This window comes from Scyliorhinus torazame, chromosome 17 (genome assembly GCF_047496885.1).
Source record: "Scyliorhinus torazame isolate Kashiwa2021f chromosome 17, sScyTor2.1, whole genome shotgun sequence".
Classification (NCBI taxonomy): domain Eukaryota; kingdom Metazoa; phylum Chordata; class Chondrichthyes; order Carcharhiniformes; family Scyliorhinidae; genus Scyliorhinus; species Scyliorhinus torazame.
In genome coordinates this window covers 81,290,579-81,309,846 of record NC_092723.1, presented here as the reverse complement: position 1 = coordinate 81,309,846, position 19,268 = coordinate 81,290,579, and the positions used below count along the sequence as shown (strand labels likewise).

General features: G+C 46.4%; 1 protein-coding gene across 6 annotated transcripts in view; it reads left to right on the top strand.

Annotated features, from left to right (window-relative positions):
- LOC140393977 (uncharacterized) overlaps positions 1-19,268 on the top strand; it is a 55,965-nt gene that overhangs the window by 2,150 nt on the left and 34,547 nt on the right. For 2 of the 6 annotated variants that reach the window (XM_072480690.1, XM_072480692.1), the window contains one exon: positions 14,046-14,169. The exons of the other annotated variants lie outside the window; for them this stretch is intronic. The gene's annotated coding sequence lies outside the window, so the exon portion shown is untranslated. The remainder of the gene's footprint in view (positions 1-14,045; positions 14,170-19,268) is intronic. 6 annotated transcript variants of the gene reach the window in all.

Here is a 19,268-nt window from a genome sequence, read left to right as displayed (position 1 = left end):
GACAACGTGTGGTGGCTGAAGCCGCTGTGGGAGAGCTTAGAAAAAAGCTGGTTATCATCTGGATTGTAAATCATTCCGACCCGGAGACTCCTGTACCAGATTGCACACTGGAATGCAGGAGACTTTCACTTGTAATTTTGTACGAGCTACAGGGCCTGGGTTTAGACTCGATGTTAATAGGGATTTTCCACCACACGTGGATCGGTTAAAGTGATGATATTTTGTGCCATATGTTCCGGTTGGAAATGCATTAAGGCATTTCCACTTCTGCAGAGTTCCGGAGGGTGTGATATATGTGACATATCTTCCACAGACTAATATTCGGAGCCTGATCAAAGATTGCACTTTATTGGTCTAGTATTGCGCTTTGTTTGAGTAAATAAACATTAGCAACGGTGCAATTTAACTGCAGGGCACTGGTTTCAATCACTCGTTGAGGTCAGTATAAACTGTGGAAATAATTGAATAGAATGTGTATAGCTTTTGAGAGTAGTGATGAGTGAGACCTTTGATCACTGAAACGGTCCATCGGTTTAAACTGAAACTGTTCTCTATCGCAGCACTGTCCGTGCTTCCGAGGTAACAGGCGTATCATACTTTTCACCCATTGCTGAGTTTAGAAGCCAGATTGTATCGGGGTCTGGGGAAGGGCGGTAACTGGATAGCTGGGGTTCCATACCCGACATTGAGCAGCACTTGGAGACCTGCGGCAGCAGTGAGAGCTGTTCGCCATTCAAAGAGTCTCGGATAGATGTCAAATTCCATCCAACCTCCCAGTCACACTTCTCCCCGCCGGTTGATACTTAGACGTTGTTCCTGGGTTTTGAGCCAAACATAAAACCCCAAAACAAAATGCCCAGAGGGAATTGGACGATTCTTTGATCTGTTGCGATGAAGGGCTTTAGTTTAAGCGCAGGAGCTGTTACTAATGGGGAAAGATTAGAGTGGCACTGGTTCGCACTGCTGCCTCAGCACCAGGGACCCGGGTTTGATTCCGGCCTCAAATGACTGTGTGGGTTCCTCTGGGTGCTCCGGCTTCCTCCCACAATCCGAATTGCCTCCTGCGATTCGTGAATAAACCCGCGTTAAGGAAAATATTGTCTCCAGGTTCCTTCCTCAATGAATGGCTCTCAAATATTTCAAACCCACATAAAGTCTTGGCCTGATCTGTGAACCCGACCCTTTAACTGTGAAAGCTACTCGTAACCATGGAGGTATTCCTTGACCTGGATGTACATGTGCCAGTAAAGATCCGGGTCCACGGCATTTTTGTACATTTAAACTCTCCCAAATTAACTACTAGATCCCAAATGCAGGATTGAGGAGGTCGTGATCGCTTTGATTGTCCATTTGCGATGTTTGTCTTTACCCAGCCAGTCTGGGTGATTTGCTGAGCAATGTGCTTGGTCCCAGAACCCCATGTGGTTCAGTAACCATTACAATGGCGGCTGATATGATGGCCAGATGCTGACATGTCCTTGGATTCACCGCCTGGGGATTAAGGTGCTGGAGGACGCACATCCTGACAGCTGTTTGGCTGTCACATCTTGTTCAGTGGGCGGATTGGTCAATTCCGGTGGTGATTTGTCAAACGGGGCTGGCCAAGTGGCTCAATTCCAGACCGTCGACTAAATGAAATCTGGGATTACAGGCCGTACTCCACAGATCAGTGTGTGGAAATGGTTGCTTGCCCGTCGAGCTGGCTGAATGGGCATGTGGACAGCCTCGGGATTTGGAATGCAGTCTTTGAATCGCCACGTGGATTGGGATTGTTGAAATCGGAGCTTGTTGATTCAGATCAGTGGAGTCTCAGACCCAGGGGTGGGGTATGGCTGCATAGCTGAGGGGGAAGGGCTCCCGGTCCGTGTCCCCTGCCTGAATGTTCCCGGAAAATTTGAACGGTCGATCATGCTGGAAAAGAGAGCGTTTGTTGAGGGATTGATGAGCTACCTGATCTGTGCTCAGGGCAGAATTCTGCAGTCAGTCAGCAGCGTGCTTAGAGATTGTTGGTGTGATCCGAGAGGCAGTTCCTCTCTCGGTCCACTTGGGGACCTCCGGATGTGGGCATTTCGCTTGGTTTCTTGATGTTAAGGATGCGGAGACAATTTGAGTTAACACTTCCTTCTCATTTTTGCCGATAGCGACATTTCTGCGAATTTCTTTTACCCTGTAGTTTATTACTATAACCTTGCAGTTTATTACGATACACCCCTATTTATTACACATCTTTGTTTATTACTATACTCTGCTGTTATTAATCCCTGCTGATTTATTAATCTGCACTGCTGTTTATTACTGTACCCTGCTGTTTATTATTAATACCCGCTCATTTATTCCTGTACCCTGCTGTTTATTATTAAACCCTGCTTGCTGTTTATTACTAACCCTGCTGTTTATTATTGTACCCTGCCTATTTATTAATCTACACTGCTGTTTATTCCTGTACCCTGCTGTTTATTATTAATACCCGCTCATTTATTCCTGTACCCTGCTGTTTATTATTAAACCCTGCTGTTTATTATTGTACCTTGCCTATTTATTAATCTACACTGCTGTTTATTCCTGTACCCTGCTGTTTATTATTAATACCCGCTCATTTATTCCTGTACCCTGCTGTTTATTACTAACCCTGCTGTTTATTATTGTACCCTGCCTATTTATTAATCTACACTGCTGTTTATTATTGTACCTTGCTGTTTATTATTAATCCCTGCTGATTTATTCCTGTTACCTGCTATTTATTATTAAACCCTGCTGTTTATTACTAAGCCTTCTCTTTATTACTAAGCCTTCTCTTTATTACTAAGCCTTCTGTTTATTACTGTACCCTGCTTATTTATTAATCTACACTGCTGTTTATTATTAAACCCTGCTGATTTATTCCTGTACCCTGCTGTTTATTATTAAACCCTTCTGTTTATTACTCACCCTTCTGTTTATTGCTAACCCTTCTGATTATTATACCCTGATTATTTATTAATCTACATTAGTTTATTAATCTACATTACTGTTTATTATTAAACCCTGCTGTTTATTATTACTAACTCTTCTGTTTATTACTAACCCTGCTGTTTATTATTATACCCTGCTTATTTATTATTCTACACTGCTGTTTATTACTGTACCTTGCTGTTTATTATTAATCCCGGCTGATTTATTCCTATACCCTGCTGTTTATTGCTAACCCTTCTGTTTATTGCTAACCCTTCTGTTTATTATTATTCCCTGCTGATTTATTAATCTCTACTGATTTCATAATCTACAATGCTGTTTATTACTGTACACTGCTGCTTATTATTATACCCTGCTAATTTATTATTCTACACTGCTGTTTATTACTGTACACTGCTGCTTATTATTATACCCTGCTAATTTAATCTTGCTGATTATTACTGTGCCCTGCTGTTTATTACAATGCCCTGCTGTTTAGTGCTATACCCTGCAGTTTTATTATACCTTGCTGCGTTTTACTGTACCCTGCTGTTTTTTACTATAATCTGCCGTTTAGTCCTATACCCTGCCGGTTTATTGCTATACCCTGCTGGTTTAGTATTATACCCAGCTGGTTTAGTATTCTACCTTGCTGTTTGTATTATTATACCCTAATATACTGTGCCCTGCTGGTTTATTGCTACACCCTGCTGGTTTATTTTTATTTATTTTTTTAAATTTAGAATACCCAATTAATTTTTTTCCAATTCAGGGGCAATTTAGCATGGCCAATCCACCTACCCTGCACATCTTTGGGTTGCGGAGGTGAACCCCCCGCAAACACAGGGAGAATGTGCAAACTCGACACGGACAGTGACCCAGAGCCGGGATCGAACCTGCGACCTCGGCACCGTGAGGCCGCAGGGCTAACCCACTGCTCCACCGTGCTGGTTTATTACTACGCCCTGATGCTTTATTACATACACCCTGCTGCTTTATTACTACGCCCTGCGGCTTTATTACTTTATCACGCTGGTTTATTATTTTACCACACTTTCATTATAGCCTGCTGTATATTACTATTCCCTGCTGTTTTATTATGTCCCCTCTCCTTTCTGTTGATGTCTTCATTTATTCGGATAATTGTTAAACTTGATTTTCCTGAGGGTATTTTTAAATTCAATTTCGTCAATCGGTTTTACAATTTCGGGTTGAAATCAGACTGGGAATTAACCCTATAGATTAGTATCAGACGTCACCATCTTTTAAACCATTCATTTGGGTGACAACTGAGTTCACAACCGCACACAGCCAAGCAAGATTTTATGAATTGTCCATCTAACTGTTCTCAAATTGTACAAACCGTCTCAATAACGAGTTTTAACCCCGGCAGAGAAACCGTGGGCTCCTGACCACCTCCAGCTGACAGGCCAATGTAATCCACAGGGCTTCATGAACATTATAATCCTCTTCCCATTGCAATGGGACGACGCAAAGAGCTGAAACCCATACCTGGGATAACCCAGGAAATCTGATCGGTCTCTGCACACTGTGAGAGTAGTTTAATCATTGATGCGTTCCAGTTTTGTATGGCTGCACACTAACGGCATTGAAATTTGTGATGAATAATTGCCTGAGTTTAAACATACCTGAACAATTAATCTGGCACAGAATGGGATAAACATTGCAGCTAACTGCCTAGTTGACACGCTAAGGTGAACCGTTTAAACCTTTGCTTTAAATTTAAACCCGTTGAACAACTTCCTGATTTTTATATCTATAATCAATCAATTTGGTTAGAACTTTTTATACTGGCATATAAATGGCAGCAGTTATTGAAGCCTGATTGCTGGACTACAGGCTGACATTGAGCAGTATGTTCCTTGCCTGATGATTGTCAGGCTACCGGTTCCAATTAACAGAACGGAATATGCATTGTACCGTATAAGGCCCTTATCATTTGTCTTCCACATTTTCAACATAGCTCACAGTATATGTGGGAAAAGCCTTTTACCAGGTACATCCATCATATACCAGGCATGTCCTGGTGTTACATTTTTTTCAAATCCATACAGGAAAGTGTAGAAGATTGTAGTTTAGTCGGGCAGCATGGTCGGCACGGGCTTGGAGGGCCGAAGGGCCTGTTCCTGTGCTGTACATTTCTTTGTTCTTTGTTGTTCTTTGAAAGGGTGGTTTCTGACCTGAAATTCTAATTGGAGGAGGATGTAGCACAGAAGGACTCCATTCACCCCATCACACCCATGTTGACCCTTCTGTAGAACTATCCAATTAGCCCATGCTTAATATCTCGGGATCTGTTTTCCTTTCAAAATATTAATCTGATTACCTTTTGAAAAGTTAGTTTTGAAACTGCTTTCATCACCTCCCCGGCCACCATTCTTAGCAGTGAATTCCAGATTCTCATAACTGGCTGCCTGAACGGTTTTCTGTCTTTGTACTTCCTGGTTCTAATGGTGAGACACACAATTTTGTGTTCTCGTGTTACTGATCCTCTCCTTATTTACTCAATCAAATAATTTGTTGTTTTTGGACATCTCTTCTGAATCTCTTGGGTGACTCTGCCTTAAGAAGAAGAACCCCAGCTTCTCTAGTGTCTCCACATAACTGAAGTGTCTCATTTGTGGCACCATTGTAATGAATCTTTTCGCTGTTCCTGCTTCTCATTTAAAACGGTATCCTTTAGTTTATAATGCCTCTCCCTATTCTTCCTCACTATCATCACACTCCTCTGCATTAAGTATTATCAGCCATGTCTCTGTCTATGTCACCAGTCTATTGCTTCCTCATTGTTCCCTATATGTCGGAGTTTTGTGGTAATTTGCCTTGTATGCTCAAGTCCAGCGCACTCTTATATGCAGCAAAAGGAACTCTGGTCCGAATACCAGCTCCTGAGAAACATCACTGCATACTTGCCTCTAGTCTGGAAAAAACAACTGTTCAGCACATCTCTCTCTTTCCTACCCCTTGGCCAATTTTGTATCCTCACTGCTCCTTTGCTGACAATACCTGGGGAGGTTTCAATGAAACCAGCACACACACAGGTCGCTTAGGGGTTGGTGTAGTGGTAATGTCAGTGGGCTATTAATCCAAAGACCCAGGTTAATGCTCCGGCAGTCACGGGTTCAAATCCCACCATGGCAACTGGTGGAGTTTAAATGCTGGAATTGAAAGCTGATGGTACATGAAATCATCGATAGTTCTAAGAACACTTTAAGGAAGGACATTTGCTATCCTTACCTTGGAATGTGTGATGCCTTAACTGCCCAGCAATTGCAGAGAGGCAACAAATGTTGGCTTTGCAAACGATGCCCACATCCCAGCCATCACCTTTTTTGAAGGTCCATATTCATCAATATCCACCACACAACCCAAATCAACTATTTCATTGCTTGTCATAGAACTCAAAATGCGTTCAAAAGGCATCTCAACAAATACATGGATAGGATGGGTATAGACGGATATGACACTAGGAAGTGCTGAGAGTGGTATCATGACCAGTAAAGACTTGGAGGGTCGAAATGCCTGTTCCTGTGCTGTATTGTTCTTTGTTCAATCAAATTAACCAAGCATTGTTTGCCTTCAACAAAACTGTGCTTACTTAGGATTTGTTAGCCTAAACTTTTCCAACACCTGTTTAGTTTTCAAAATATTGCCTTCATTAGATTGACTGGCCTGCAATTGACAGGTTTACTCATTTTTTAAACATGGCTGTAATGTTTATTGCTCTCCAGTCTTCATCCTTATTTCTCTGTGACCGAGGATGCTCCTGTGACTTCCAGTGTTTACAACCTTGTTTCCCGCCTTTACCTGATCCAATATTACTACAATCGCTTTTGCATTGGCAGCTTCTTCTCTAATGAAGACCACATACTCATTTCATACCTCAACCGGTGCTCCTGCCTCCACAAGAAGGTCGATTCATTCCTAGTTGGCCACGCCCTTTCTTTGACTATTTACTGTTTACATTTCAAGCAGATGCTTTGTTCTTTTATGCGAGCTGCTCATTTATTATTTCTTTGATCCCTTATTCAATTTTAGATTGTCTCATTGGTGCTCCACTGTACTATGGCATTTAGGGATGGTTGCAAAGCAGGGAGTCAAGATGACCTGGAATACACTGTGTGAAAGTGTGGCAGAGTCTGAAAACAGTAATTTCAAAAGGAAAGTGAATAAATTCTTGAAAAGGAAAATCTTTTCTGCGCTACTGGGAAAAACCTGGAGCAGTGGGATTAACAGAACAAGCAAAGGCACAATGCGCTGAATGGCCTCCTCCTGTGCTTTTGTGATTCTATTGTTCTGCTTCATTTTGATCTCCCTCGGAATCTGTCTAATTGACCCTAACCTCTTGAAGGCCTCTTTCAGTACATTCAATTATAATTGTGTTTGATTGCAACTGCAATGGTTTGACTAAAAGGAAAACCCCTTGCATTTCCTGACCTGAGACATCCCAAAGCGCATTATAACAAATGACATGCTGTTGAAGTGTAGCCACTATTGTAATGCAGGAAACATGCAGCCAATTTGTGCGCAGCCAGCTCCCTCAAACAGCAATGTGACTGACCAGACACAACTCCCCTACTCTTTGACAAAATAGCATCATAAGCACTTTTATGTCCACCAGTCGGGTCTCAGTTTAACATCCCATCCAAGAAACATTACCTGTGACAGTGCAGCACTCCCACAGCACAACACCAGGAGTGTCAATCTAGATTTTTGTGATCAAATCTTTGGAATGGTGCTGCCAACTGAGCCATGGCTGACACACCCAATGTCTACTCGTAGAAGCTTTAAGGCAAATGCTCTAAATACTCCAAATTGTTCCAATGCAACAGGAAAGTGCTTATTCTTGAAAATCTTGTTTGTGATTTATAGCCATCATTTTATAGCTTTATTCTTTATTAGTTGTAGCAGCTAAAAGGAAGTAGTTCAATTTGGACTACGGTTGATGAGAACGGGGGAATCCAACGCCTCCTTCCTGGTGAATTTAAAGAATGAACAAACAGCGGTTTCTCTACGAGAGAATCAATTTCATCAAAGTTGCAAAGCAGGCAGACTTTAAACCCAGTCCTTATTATTTTCCCTTTTCACCCCTTCCTGGATTTTTTCATATAATCTATATAATTTCATCAAAAGATGCTTGTTGTCTGTTCTGGGCTTCCTTTACTTCACCACATGAGAGGTGCTGCCCCAAGGCAATGTGCCAATCTTTGTCCTGCTCCATTCTGTGAGGAGTGTTAGATACTGGAACTGCTTCATCCCACCCAGGATGACTCCAACCATTATTTTAGAGTAGTACTTTTAGTAGGGTTTACCTCAAAAAAAAAAAAAATTTAATCCAACCATTTTCACTAATATTTTGGAAAAGGCTATCCATTATTTAATCCTTTTCAGATGATTTGTTCCCCTTCTTTAATGATGTCAACAGGATTGTTTTCTATTGTTGCACATTTTAGATTGTAAATTTAATTTAATTTTGCCAGACTCTCATTCCCCCTTCCAGCCCCATTCTCTGTCTATGTCACCAGTCTATTGCTTCCTCATTGTTCCCTATATGTCGGAGTTTTGTGGTAATTTGCCTTGTATGCTCAAGTCCAGCGCACTCTTATATGCAGCAAAAGGAACTCTGGTCCGAATACCAGCTCCTGAGAAACATCACTGCATACTTGCCTCTAGTCTGGATCTCACTGAATCCCAACCGAAGACCCCTTGCTCCTTCTCTGACCCTAATCTTAACACTCCTCCCTCCACCTAAAAGGCCCAGTTGACTGGTTCATCCAAAGAGATATTCCAGGCTTTGGTTTCTGCTTTATCTCCTTTTTAATTAATTCATGGATGTGGGCATTGCTGGCAAAGCCAGCATTTTTACCCATCCCTAATTGTCTTTTTGTGCTGTAGCTGTTCTGAATTTGGTCTCTGCATTCACCACAATGAAGCGCCTTCTAATCCAGGATAACAGCCTCTGAGCTCAGCCAGTAATTCTCTCTCTCAACACTAGGCCCCTTCCTCCCATTTGAAAGGAGCACATTCATTGGGACACAGCCTCAGGCACTCACTGCATTCTTACACAGCTGATTAGTGTTAACCAGAGAAGCAAGTTAGCGATGAGATTCGTAGCTATGAAATAGCATGCACAACATCACAAGACATCTATCAGAGATGTTTTTGAAGACAGTCCATTTAGGGGGCCATTATTATGTTTACTTACAATCATTCCTTCTAATGATCTCTGGATTCAGCTAATCCTCCTGAGTAAAGGAGTGAACATGGTCCATTTGCAAAAACAACTGACTGCAATCAGGGCTGAAACTGTTGGTTAAAGGAACCCGACTGGTGAAGGTTTCTAGAGACCAGTGAGCCACTGTTGATGTGCAGTCTCTGGAGTTCGACTAGTTTCAGTGATTGCACTTTTGCCTCTGACCAAAAGGTTGTGAATTCAGGTCCTACTCCAGAGACCTGAACACAATCTAGGCTATCATTCCAATGACAGAATGCTGAAATGTTGGAGTTACTATCTGCCATTTCGCAAAGATGTAAAAGATCACACAGCACTATTTTGAAGACTCATCGTGGAGTTTACCCCGATTGTCCCAGCCAATGTTTATCCCTCAATCAGTATTGTTTAAACAGATCATCTGGCCCTTATCAGCTTGCTATGTCCAAAATGGCTGTTGTCTTTCTTACATCACAAGTCACTACACTTCAAACAAAACACTCATTGGCTGTAAAGCATGTTAGGATGGCCTCAGGTTGTGAAAGGTGTCTATCAATACAAGTCTTTTTACTGGTTTACAGGTTGTATGTACTGGGGGGTTCTCCAGTTCTATGAAGGAGCCTTGTTGCAGAAAGCTGTGGGAGTGGCAACATGAATGGATACGATTTGTGGAGATTCTAGAGTAGCATATCTGAAAAATGATGATGTACAAGCTTCTAAGCAAGAGATGATTTGCTGTGCAGCCTTTGGAAGAGTGGAGAGGGTAATGCAGAGATCACTTTTTGGAAATGTACTGTAGATTACTGAGGTAGTGGATTTACAGGCTCTGAGATTTAAGAGCAGTGTGGAAGAAGACTGATTACAATGTCTTTGACATTCTGGGAAGGTATGTAGTCATGTTGAAATATTGCAAAAGTTTGCAGTACTGGTGTACAGGATTATAGAATGACAGACATATATCGGTGGTGGTGATCTAAAATGGTGAATACTGTTGAATCTAAAAGCATGGAGAAGTTGCATTGGTGAATAGATTAGCATATGTTTATTTCAAATACAGCAGGTTAAACCATGATAGCACTTAGGATGTGGAATACTGAGATAGTTGAATTCTGCTGATGTATCAATTTTGGAGCAGCCAGTTTGATAACATATCTACTGTTCCAATAGGCCACAGCATTTAATCTCCCAAAGATTGTCTGTCTCCTCCCCTTCCTCATCCATCTGCTGCTAAATCCACTTGCAAGTTTTTCTTACCTCTAGATTCAAGTTGCACTGCGCCAACCTCCTATCTTTTGTACTCCATAAACTGGAGCTCTTTTGAAAGTGCTGCCTGTACCCTAACTTGCACCAAGTCGAGTTCACCATTGCCTTTGTGCTCGTTGACCTACATTGCAACACATCAAATTTTAAATTCTCATCCTTGTGTTCAAATCCTTTCATGGCCTCAGCCCATCTAATCTTTTTAGCCATCTCCAACTCTACAACCATTCTAAATTTTTATGTTCTTCCAATTCTGGCCTCTTGTCCATCCCTGATTTCCATCGCCCTACTATTAACAACGATCCTTGGGCCTAAGTTCGGAAATTGCCCCCCTAAACATCTTGTCTACCTATCCACCTCATTTACCTGCTTTAAAACATTTTGCAAAGCTTATCTCTTTGACCATGCTTTTGGTCACCTATCCAAATACTTCATTGTGGTGTCCGTTTCAAATTTTATAAGATAATGTTCCAGTAAATATCTTGAGGTACTTTACTATGTTTAATAAATACAGGTTGTTGTTATAAGGCCGTAAGTAGTTTGAACTTCTCATAATGTCCCATGGTGAAATGCTATTGGTTTGTAAGTTTTTAATATATTTTTAGGGGATGTGGTCGTCGCTGGCTAGACCAGCATTTATTGCCCATCCCTAGTTGCCCTTGAGAAGGTGGTGGTTAGCTGCCTTCTTGAATTGCTGCAGTCGCTGGGGTGTAGGTACAACACTGTGCTGTTAGGGAGAGAATACTAGAATTTTGACCCAGCGACATTGAAGGAACAGTGATATATTTCCAGTCAAGGTGGTGAGTGCCATGGAGGGGAACTCCAGATGGTGGTGTTCCCAGGTACCTGTTGCTGTTGTCCTTCTAGATAGTAGTGTTCGTGGGTTTGGAAGATGCTGCCTAAGGAACCTTGGCGAGTTCCTGCAGTGCATCTTGTAGATGGTACACACGCCTGCTACTGTTCATTGGTGGTAGAGGAAGTGAATGATTGTAGATGGTGTAGCAATCAAGTGGGCTGCTTTGTACTGGATGGTGTCAGGCTTCTTGAGTGTTGTTGGAGCTGCAGTCATCCAGGCGAGTGGGGAGTATTCCATCAACTCCTGATTTGTGCCTTGCATATGGTGGACAGGCTTTGGGGAGGCAACCCTCAGGACGTTGAGAGTGGGGGTTTCAGTGATGGTAATGCCATTGAATGTCAAGGGGTGATGGTTAGATCCTCTCTTGGAGATAGTCATTGCCTGTGCGTCGTGAATGTTACTTGTCAGCCCAGGCCTGGATATGTCCAGGCGTTGTTGCATTTCATGTGGACTGCTTCAGTATCCGAGGAGTCACAAATTATACTGAACATTGTGCAGTCATCAGCGAATATCCCCACTTCTGACCTTCTTATGGAAGGACGGTCAGTGATGAAGCTGCTGAAGATGGTTGGGCCTAGGATACTGCCCCCCTACAGTGATGTCCTGGAGCAATCACAACAACTATCTTCCTTTGTGCCAGATACGACTCCAACCAGCGGAGTTTTCCCCGATTCCCATTGACACTTATTTTGCTGGGGGTCCTTGATGCCAAACTCAGTTAAATGTTCCCTTGATGTCAAGGGCAGTCGCTCTCATCTCAAGTAGTCCTGTGCAGATTCACCAAAAGTTGACTGACACCTCATTTTTAGGTATGCTCAATGTTGCTCCTCCTTCACTCTTCATTGAAACAGGGTTGCTCCCGTGGCTTGGTGGTAATGGGAGAGTGGGGGATATGCTGGTTTAATCTGAACTACCAAAGAGCTTTGGGCATGAGTGGATAATGTAAATACTGTGAGACATGAATGAAGTATTAGTGCACAGGTCATGCAATCACTGACTGTACTGATGACGAGACCTATTGAGATAAGACATGTAGTGGGTGCCTGGAACTTACTACCGGAGGAGGTAGTGGAGGCAGGGACGATAGGGACATTTAAGGGGCATCTTGACAAATATATGAATAGGATGGGAATAGAAGGATACGGACCCAGGAAGTGTAGAAGATTGTAGTTTAGTCGGGCAGTATGGTCGGCACGGGCTTGGAGGGCCGAAGGGCCTGTTCCTGTGCTGTACATTTCTTTGTTCTTTGTTCTTAATGCAGAAAACTGTGACCAATTTTCTAACAACATGGTCTTACAAACAGCAATTCGCTGATCAGATCATCTGCATTTTTGCTATTGGTTGAGGAATATTGGTCAGGACACTGGGCAGAACTCCCCTGTGTACTAAAGCAATGACTGAAATTGAAGAACATTTGGTACAGTTCTGAATGTGATGCTCGCTACACTGGAAAGTAGAATAATCGATTTTGACCATTTGGGTTGGAAAGAATGGGTTGGAGAAATCTGGGATTAATATATGGTCCAGATTAAGAACAGGAGAATGCTGTTGGTTACAAAATTGAGGAATTAGATTGATGTAAAAGATTCTTGAGTTCAAAGATAGAAGAACCATTGCAGTACATTAGTTCACAAGTTATAGAATTGAGGAATCCTCCCAATGATTTCCTATAAGTGGTTTGTGGAGAACATTGTCCATTGGATTAGATATTTGAGACCCTTTACTGATGTACTAATTGTAGAGTTGAGGAAATGCATCGTGAATTTGAAGAACCCTGGGCGTGATTCTCCACTCCCACGCCGGTTGGGAGAATCGCCTGGGCCGCCAAAATTTCTGGGGACGCCGGTCTGACGCCATCCCGCGATTCTCCCAAGCGGCGGGAACGGCCCGGTCGAGTTTCGCGGGCCGGAGAATCGCCGGAGACACCGAAAATGGCGATTCTCCAGCACCCCCGCTATTCTGAGGCCCGGATGGGCCGAGCGGCCAGGCCAAAACGGCGGGTTCCCCCCGGCGCCATCCACACCTGGCCGCTGCACTTGTGAGCGGTGCGTGAACGCTGGGGGGTCGGCCTGTGGGGGGGCAACGGGGGATCCTGCACCGGGCTTCACCTGGAATGTGGGGTGGCCCGCGATCGGTGCCCATCGATCATCGGGCCGTCCTTTCTGAAGGAGGACCTCCTTCCTTCCACGGCCCCGCAAGATCCGTCCCCCATCTTCTTGTGGGGCGGACTTAGAGAGGACGGCAACCACGCATGCGCGGGTTGGCACCGGCCAACCCGCGCATGCTCGGATGACGTCTGTTATGCGGCGCCGCTTTTACGCGGGCGACAAGGCCTGGCGCGTGTAGATGACGCGGCCCCGATACTGGCCCATTGTCAGGGCCTGAATCGGTCGGGGCCGTTCCGCGCCGTCGTGAACCTCAACGCCGTTCACGGCAGCGCGGCCACTTCGGCGCGGGAGTGGAGAATCCCGCCCCCTATATTGCATTGGATGTGGAATGAGAAAGCCTGTGGTGTAATTGTCTGGAAGAACTCTGCTGGAGCATTTCTCTGCTGGAGTTGGAGAATTGAGGATCCGTATTGTATTATTGGGTGTGAATTTGAGGAAGCTGTTTGGGTGTGTGAACTATGATCTGTAGACACTATTTTCCCACGGAGCTCAAAAATACTATTGGTACATGGGACAGGGAGTTTGGATTGCTGCGCAATTCAGTGCCCAGGTTGTGGATAGATCCTCAAATGTCCGTGTTTGTTTTCTGAGTGCACAGGATGAACAAACTCGTTGATGAAACTCTGGATTATTTTCGCTACTGACGTTGGTATGGATTACATGGCAGTTGCAGAGAGTGAGCGGCAACAATAACCTGTACTCGGCGCCCATTTATTTCTAAGGTGAATGGCCTTTTCTATGTCCGACAGCTCGAGCTCAACGGGGGGGGCGGGGCCGCGCGCGGTATGGGGCGGGGCCTGCTTGCGGCGGGGTGAGGCTCTGTGGTGACTCGGAAAGCGGTTCGAACCCCAAAACCGTTGGGATTTAAAATCCTCAACGTTCTATTCAGGTGCAGGGAGGCTTGGCACATTTATCATTGTGGGCATGTTATCGTGTGGCTCCTTCGGGCTCCGCGCTCCCCTCCTCCCTTTCACCTGTGCTTTTTACCATGTCCGAGCGTGAGCTTCTCCATCTCGGCATCGTCCCTAGCTCCCAGCAGAATGAGTCACCGTGCTGCTCCTCAAAGGTCGTGCGGTTCATCTTGGGAGGAGCCGGCAGTGGGCAGGCGCCCTGCGTGTTTCCTCATACTAATTGGGCTGGCAGTGGGCAGTCTGTCTCCGGTTTAGCTGGTACTGATTAGGTTGGCAGTGGACAGACTCTCTGGGTTAGGGCTAGTATTTATTGGGCTGGCAGTGGGCAGAGTCTCTGGGTTAGCTGGTAAAGTCGCCATAATCCCGGATGACCAGAGGCTGCTTTCTCCTTTGACAGGAAAGCTGACAGGTTATAGTTTAACTAGAGTATCACCACACCTTAGTCGGGTGGCAAGGCTGAGAAGATGGGCCTTCATGAATACTGATTGGGCTGGCAGCGGGCAGGCCCTTTCTCAGTTAACTGGTACTGATTGGGCTGCAATGGCAGGTACTCTCTTATCTCTTCCTGATTGGGCTGGCAGTGGACAGGATCCCTCTGGATGAGCGCCAGTATTTAATGGCTGCCAGTGGAAAGACTATCTAGGTTTGCTGGTAGTGATTAGTTTGGCAGTGAGCAGGCTAAACCGGGTTAGCAGGCATTGATTGGGCTGGCATGTGGGTTCTCTCTGGGTTATTTTGCTTTTAATTGCGCTGGCAGTGGACAGGCTTTCTCTGGGACTTGTATTGATTTGGTTGGCAGTGGGCAGGCTCTCTCTGGGTTTGCTGGTATTTATTAGGCTGGCATTAGGCAGGCGCTTGCCAAGTTAGCTGGTATTGACTGGACTGGCGGTGTGCAGGATTTCTCTGGGTTTGCTGGTATTAGGCAGGCAGTGGGTAGACTCTGAGTTAGCTGGTATTGATTGGGCTGGTAGTGTGCAGGCACTCTCTGGGTCAGTACGAGTATTGTTTGGCTGGCAGTGAGCCGGTTCTCTGGGTTAGGTGATGCAGATTGGGCTGACAGTTGCCTGTCTCTGGGCTAGCTGGTATTGATTGGGTTGGAGTGGGCAGCCTCTGGGTTAGCTGATACAGATTGCGCTGGCAGTCAGCAGGTTCTCTGGGTTAGCTGATATAGATTGGGCTGGAAGTTGGCAGCCTCTCTGGATTAGCTGATACAGATTGGGCTGGCAGTGGGCAGGCACTTTCTGGGTTAGCTGGTATTGATTGGGTTGATAGTGGGCACTCTGGGTTAGCAGATACAGATTGGGCTGGCGGTGAGCAGGTTCTCTGGGTTAGCTGGTATTGATTGGGTTGGGAGTGGGCATGCTCTGCGTTAGCTGATACAGATTGGGCTGGCAGTGGGCAGGCTCCCACCAGGTTAGCTGGTGCTAATTAGGATGACAGTGGACAGGCTCTCTAGAGTTTAGCTTTTATTGACTGGGCTAGCAGTGCGCAGGCTGTCTCTGGGTTAGCTGGTGCTGACTGGGCTGGAAGTAGACATGCTCTCTCCGGTTTAACTGGTTTTGATTGGGCTGACAGTGGGCAGGCGCTCTCCAGTCTAGCAGGTCTTGATTGGGCTGGCAGTGGGCAGGGTTCTACCCAGGTTAGCTGGTATTGAATGGGCTGGCAGTGGACCGGCTCTCTCCGGGTTAGCAGGTTATGATTGGGCTGGGAGTGGACTGGCTCTCTCCAGGTAAGCTGGTTATGGTTGGGCTGGCAGTAGACTGGCTCTCTCCAGGTAAGCTGGTTATGGTTGGGCTGGCAGTGGACCGGCTCTCTCTCCGGGTAAGCTCGTTATGATTGGGTTGACAATGGACCGGCTCTCTCTCCAGGTAAGCTGGTTATGATTGTGCTGGCAGTGGACCGGCTCTCTCCGGGTAAGCTGGGCTGGCAGTGGACTGTCTCTCTCTGAGTAAGCTGGTTTTGAATGGGCTGGCAGTGGACCGGCTCTCTCCGGGTAAGCTGGGCTGGCAGTGGACCGTCTCTCTCCGAGTAAGCTGGTTTTGAATGGGCTGGCAGTGGACCGGCTCTCTCCGGGTAAGCTGGGCTGGCAGTGGACCGTCTCTCTCCGAGTAAGCTGGTTTTGAATGGGCTGGCAGTGGACCGGCTCTCTCCGGGTAAGCTGGGCTGGCAGTGGACCGTCTCTCTCCGAGTAAGCTGGTTTTGAATGGGCTCGCAGTGGACCGGCTCTCTCCGGGTAAGCTGGCTATGATTGGGCTGGCAGTGGACCGGCTCTCTCTCCGGGTAAGCTGGTTATGGTTGGGCTGGCAGTGGACAGGCTTTCTCCGGGCAAGCTGGTTATGATTGGGCTGGCAATGGACTGGCTCTTGCTGGGTAAGCTCGTTATGATTGGGCTGGCAGTGAACCTGCTCTCTCCGGGTAAGCTGGTTATGATTGGGCTGGCAGTGGACTGGCTCTCTCCAGGTAAGCTGGTTATGATTGGGCTGGCAGTGGACAGGCTCTCTCCGGGCAAGCTGGTTATGATTGGGCTGGCAGTGGACTGGCTCTCGCTGGGTTAGCGCTAGTATTTATTGGGCTGGCTGTGAAAGACTCTGGGTTAGCCGGTACTGATTGGGCTGGCAGTGGATTGGCTCTCTCTGGGTTAGCGCTGGTATTTAATTGGCTGCCAGTGGAAAGTCTCTGGGTTTGCTGGTATTTATTGGGCTGGCAGAGGGCAGGCTGTCTCTGGGTTAGCGCTGGTATTTAATGGGTTGCTGCTGGTATTTATTGGGCAGGCAGAGAACAGACTCTCACTGGCTTAGCGCTGGTACTTATTGGGCTGGCAGTGGATAGATTCTCTCTCTGGGTTTGCTGGTAATGATTAGACTAACAGTGGGCAGGCTATCTCCGGGTTAGCTGCCATTGATTGAGCTGACAGTGGGCAGGCTCGCTCCAAGTTGGCCGATAATGATTGGGCTGGCAGTAGCTAGCTCTCTCTGGGTCAGTTGGTATTGCAGCGGGCAGCCGGTCCATAGGTTACCTGGTACTGATTGGGCTGGCAGTGCGCAGGCTCTCTCTTGGTTAGCTAATATTAATTAGGTTGGCATTGGGCAGGCACTATTGGGTTAGCTGGTATTGGTTAGGCTGGCAGTGTGAAGGCTCTCTCAGTTACCTGGTACTGATTGGGCTGGCACTGGGCAGGCTCTCTTACTTAGCTGGTATTGATTGGGCTGGCAGTGGGCAGGCTAACTCCGGGATAGCTGATTGGGTTAGCATTTGGCTGGCTCTCTCTGGCTTAGCTGGTTTTGATTAGGCTGGCAGAGGGCATGCTCACTCTGGGTTAGCTGTTAGTGCGCTGGCTCTCTTAGTTAGCTGGTACTGACTGGACTGTGGGTAAGCTCTCTCTGGGTTAGCTGGTATTGATTAGGCTGGCAGGAAGAGGTTCTGACAGGGGTCACTGGTAATGGACAGTTGCTCTATCGGTTAACTGGTACTGATTGGGCTGGCAGTATGCAGATTCTGGGTTTTCTGGTACTGATTACACTGGCAGTGGGCAGACAATCTCCAGGTTAGCTGGCATTAATTGGGCTGACAGTGGGCAGTCTCGCTCCAGATTAGCCGATATTTATTGGGCTGACAGTGGCTAGATCTCTCTGCGTTAGCTGGTGTTCATTTGACTGGCAGTGTGCAGGCTCTCTGGGTTAGCTGGTATTGATTGGGCTGGCAGTGGGCAGGTTCTCTGGGTTAGCTGGCATTGATTGGGCTGGCAGTGAGCAGGCTCTCCCTTTGCTATTACTGATTGGACTGGCAGTGGGCAGGCTAACAGCTGGTACTGATTAGGCTGGCAGTGGACAGGCTCGCTCCAGTTTACCTGGTGCTGATTGGGCTGGCAGTGGGCCGGCTCTCTTGGTTAACTGGTACTGATTGGGCTGGCAGTGGTCAGGCTATCCCTCAGACGCTGGTACTCATTGGGCTGGCAGTGCCCAGGCTCCCTCTGGGTTAGCTGGTATTGATTGAGCTGGCAGTGCCCAGGCTCCCTCTGGGTTAGCTGGTATTAATTGGGCTGGCAGTGGGAAGGTTCTCACAGGGTTCGCTGGCTCTGTTTGGGCTGGCAGTGGGTAGGCACCTTGCAAGGTAGGTGGTATTTATTGGGCTGGCAGTGGGTAGGCTCTCTGTGGTTTAGCTAGTACTAATTGGGCTGGCAGTGGGCAGATTCACCAGGTTTGCTGGTTATGATTGGGCTGGCAGTGAACAGGCTCTCACTGGATTAGCTGGTATTAATTGGGCTGGCAGTGGGCAGGCTCTCTATAGCTTGCTATGATTGCGCTGGGCTGGTTTAGCACAGGGCTAAATCGCTGGCTTAGAAAGCTGACCAAGGCAGCAGCACGGTTCAATTCCCGTACCAGCCTCCCCGAACAGGCGCCTGAATGTGGCGACTAGGGGCTTCTCACGGTAACTTCATTTGAAGCCTACTTGTGACAATAAGCGATTTTCATTTCATTCATTTCAGTGGGCTGGGTTAGCTGGCAGGGGGCAGATTCTCTCTGGATTAGTGCTAGTATTTATTGGGCTGGCTGCAGAAAGACGCTATCTGGTTTAGGTGATGCTGATTGGCATGGCAGTGGACAGGCTCTCTCTGCTTTAGCTGGTATTGATTAAGCTGGCTGTGAGCAGTGTCTCTCCAGGTTAGCTGGTACTGATATGGCTGGGAAAACTCTCTCCAGGTAGGCTGGTTTTGATTTGGCCGGCAGTGGACAGGCTCTCACTGGGTTAGCTGGTATTAAATGCGTTTGAAGTGGGCAGGCCCTCACTTGGTTAGCTGGTACTCATTGGGCTGGCAGAGGGTAAGCTCTCTCTGGGTTAGCTGGCACTGGTTGCGCTGGCAGTGGGCAGCCTCTGGGTTAGCTGGCATTAATTGGGCCGGCAGTGGGCAG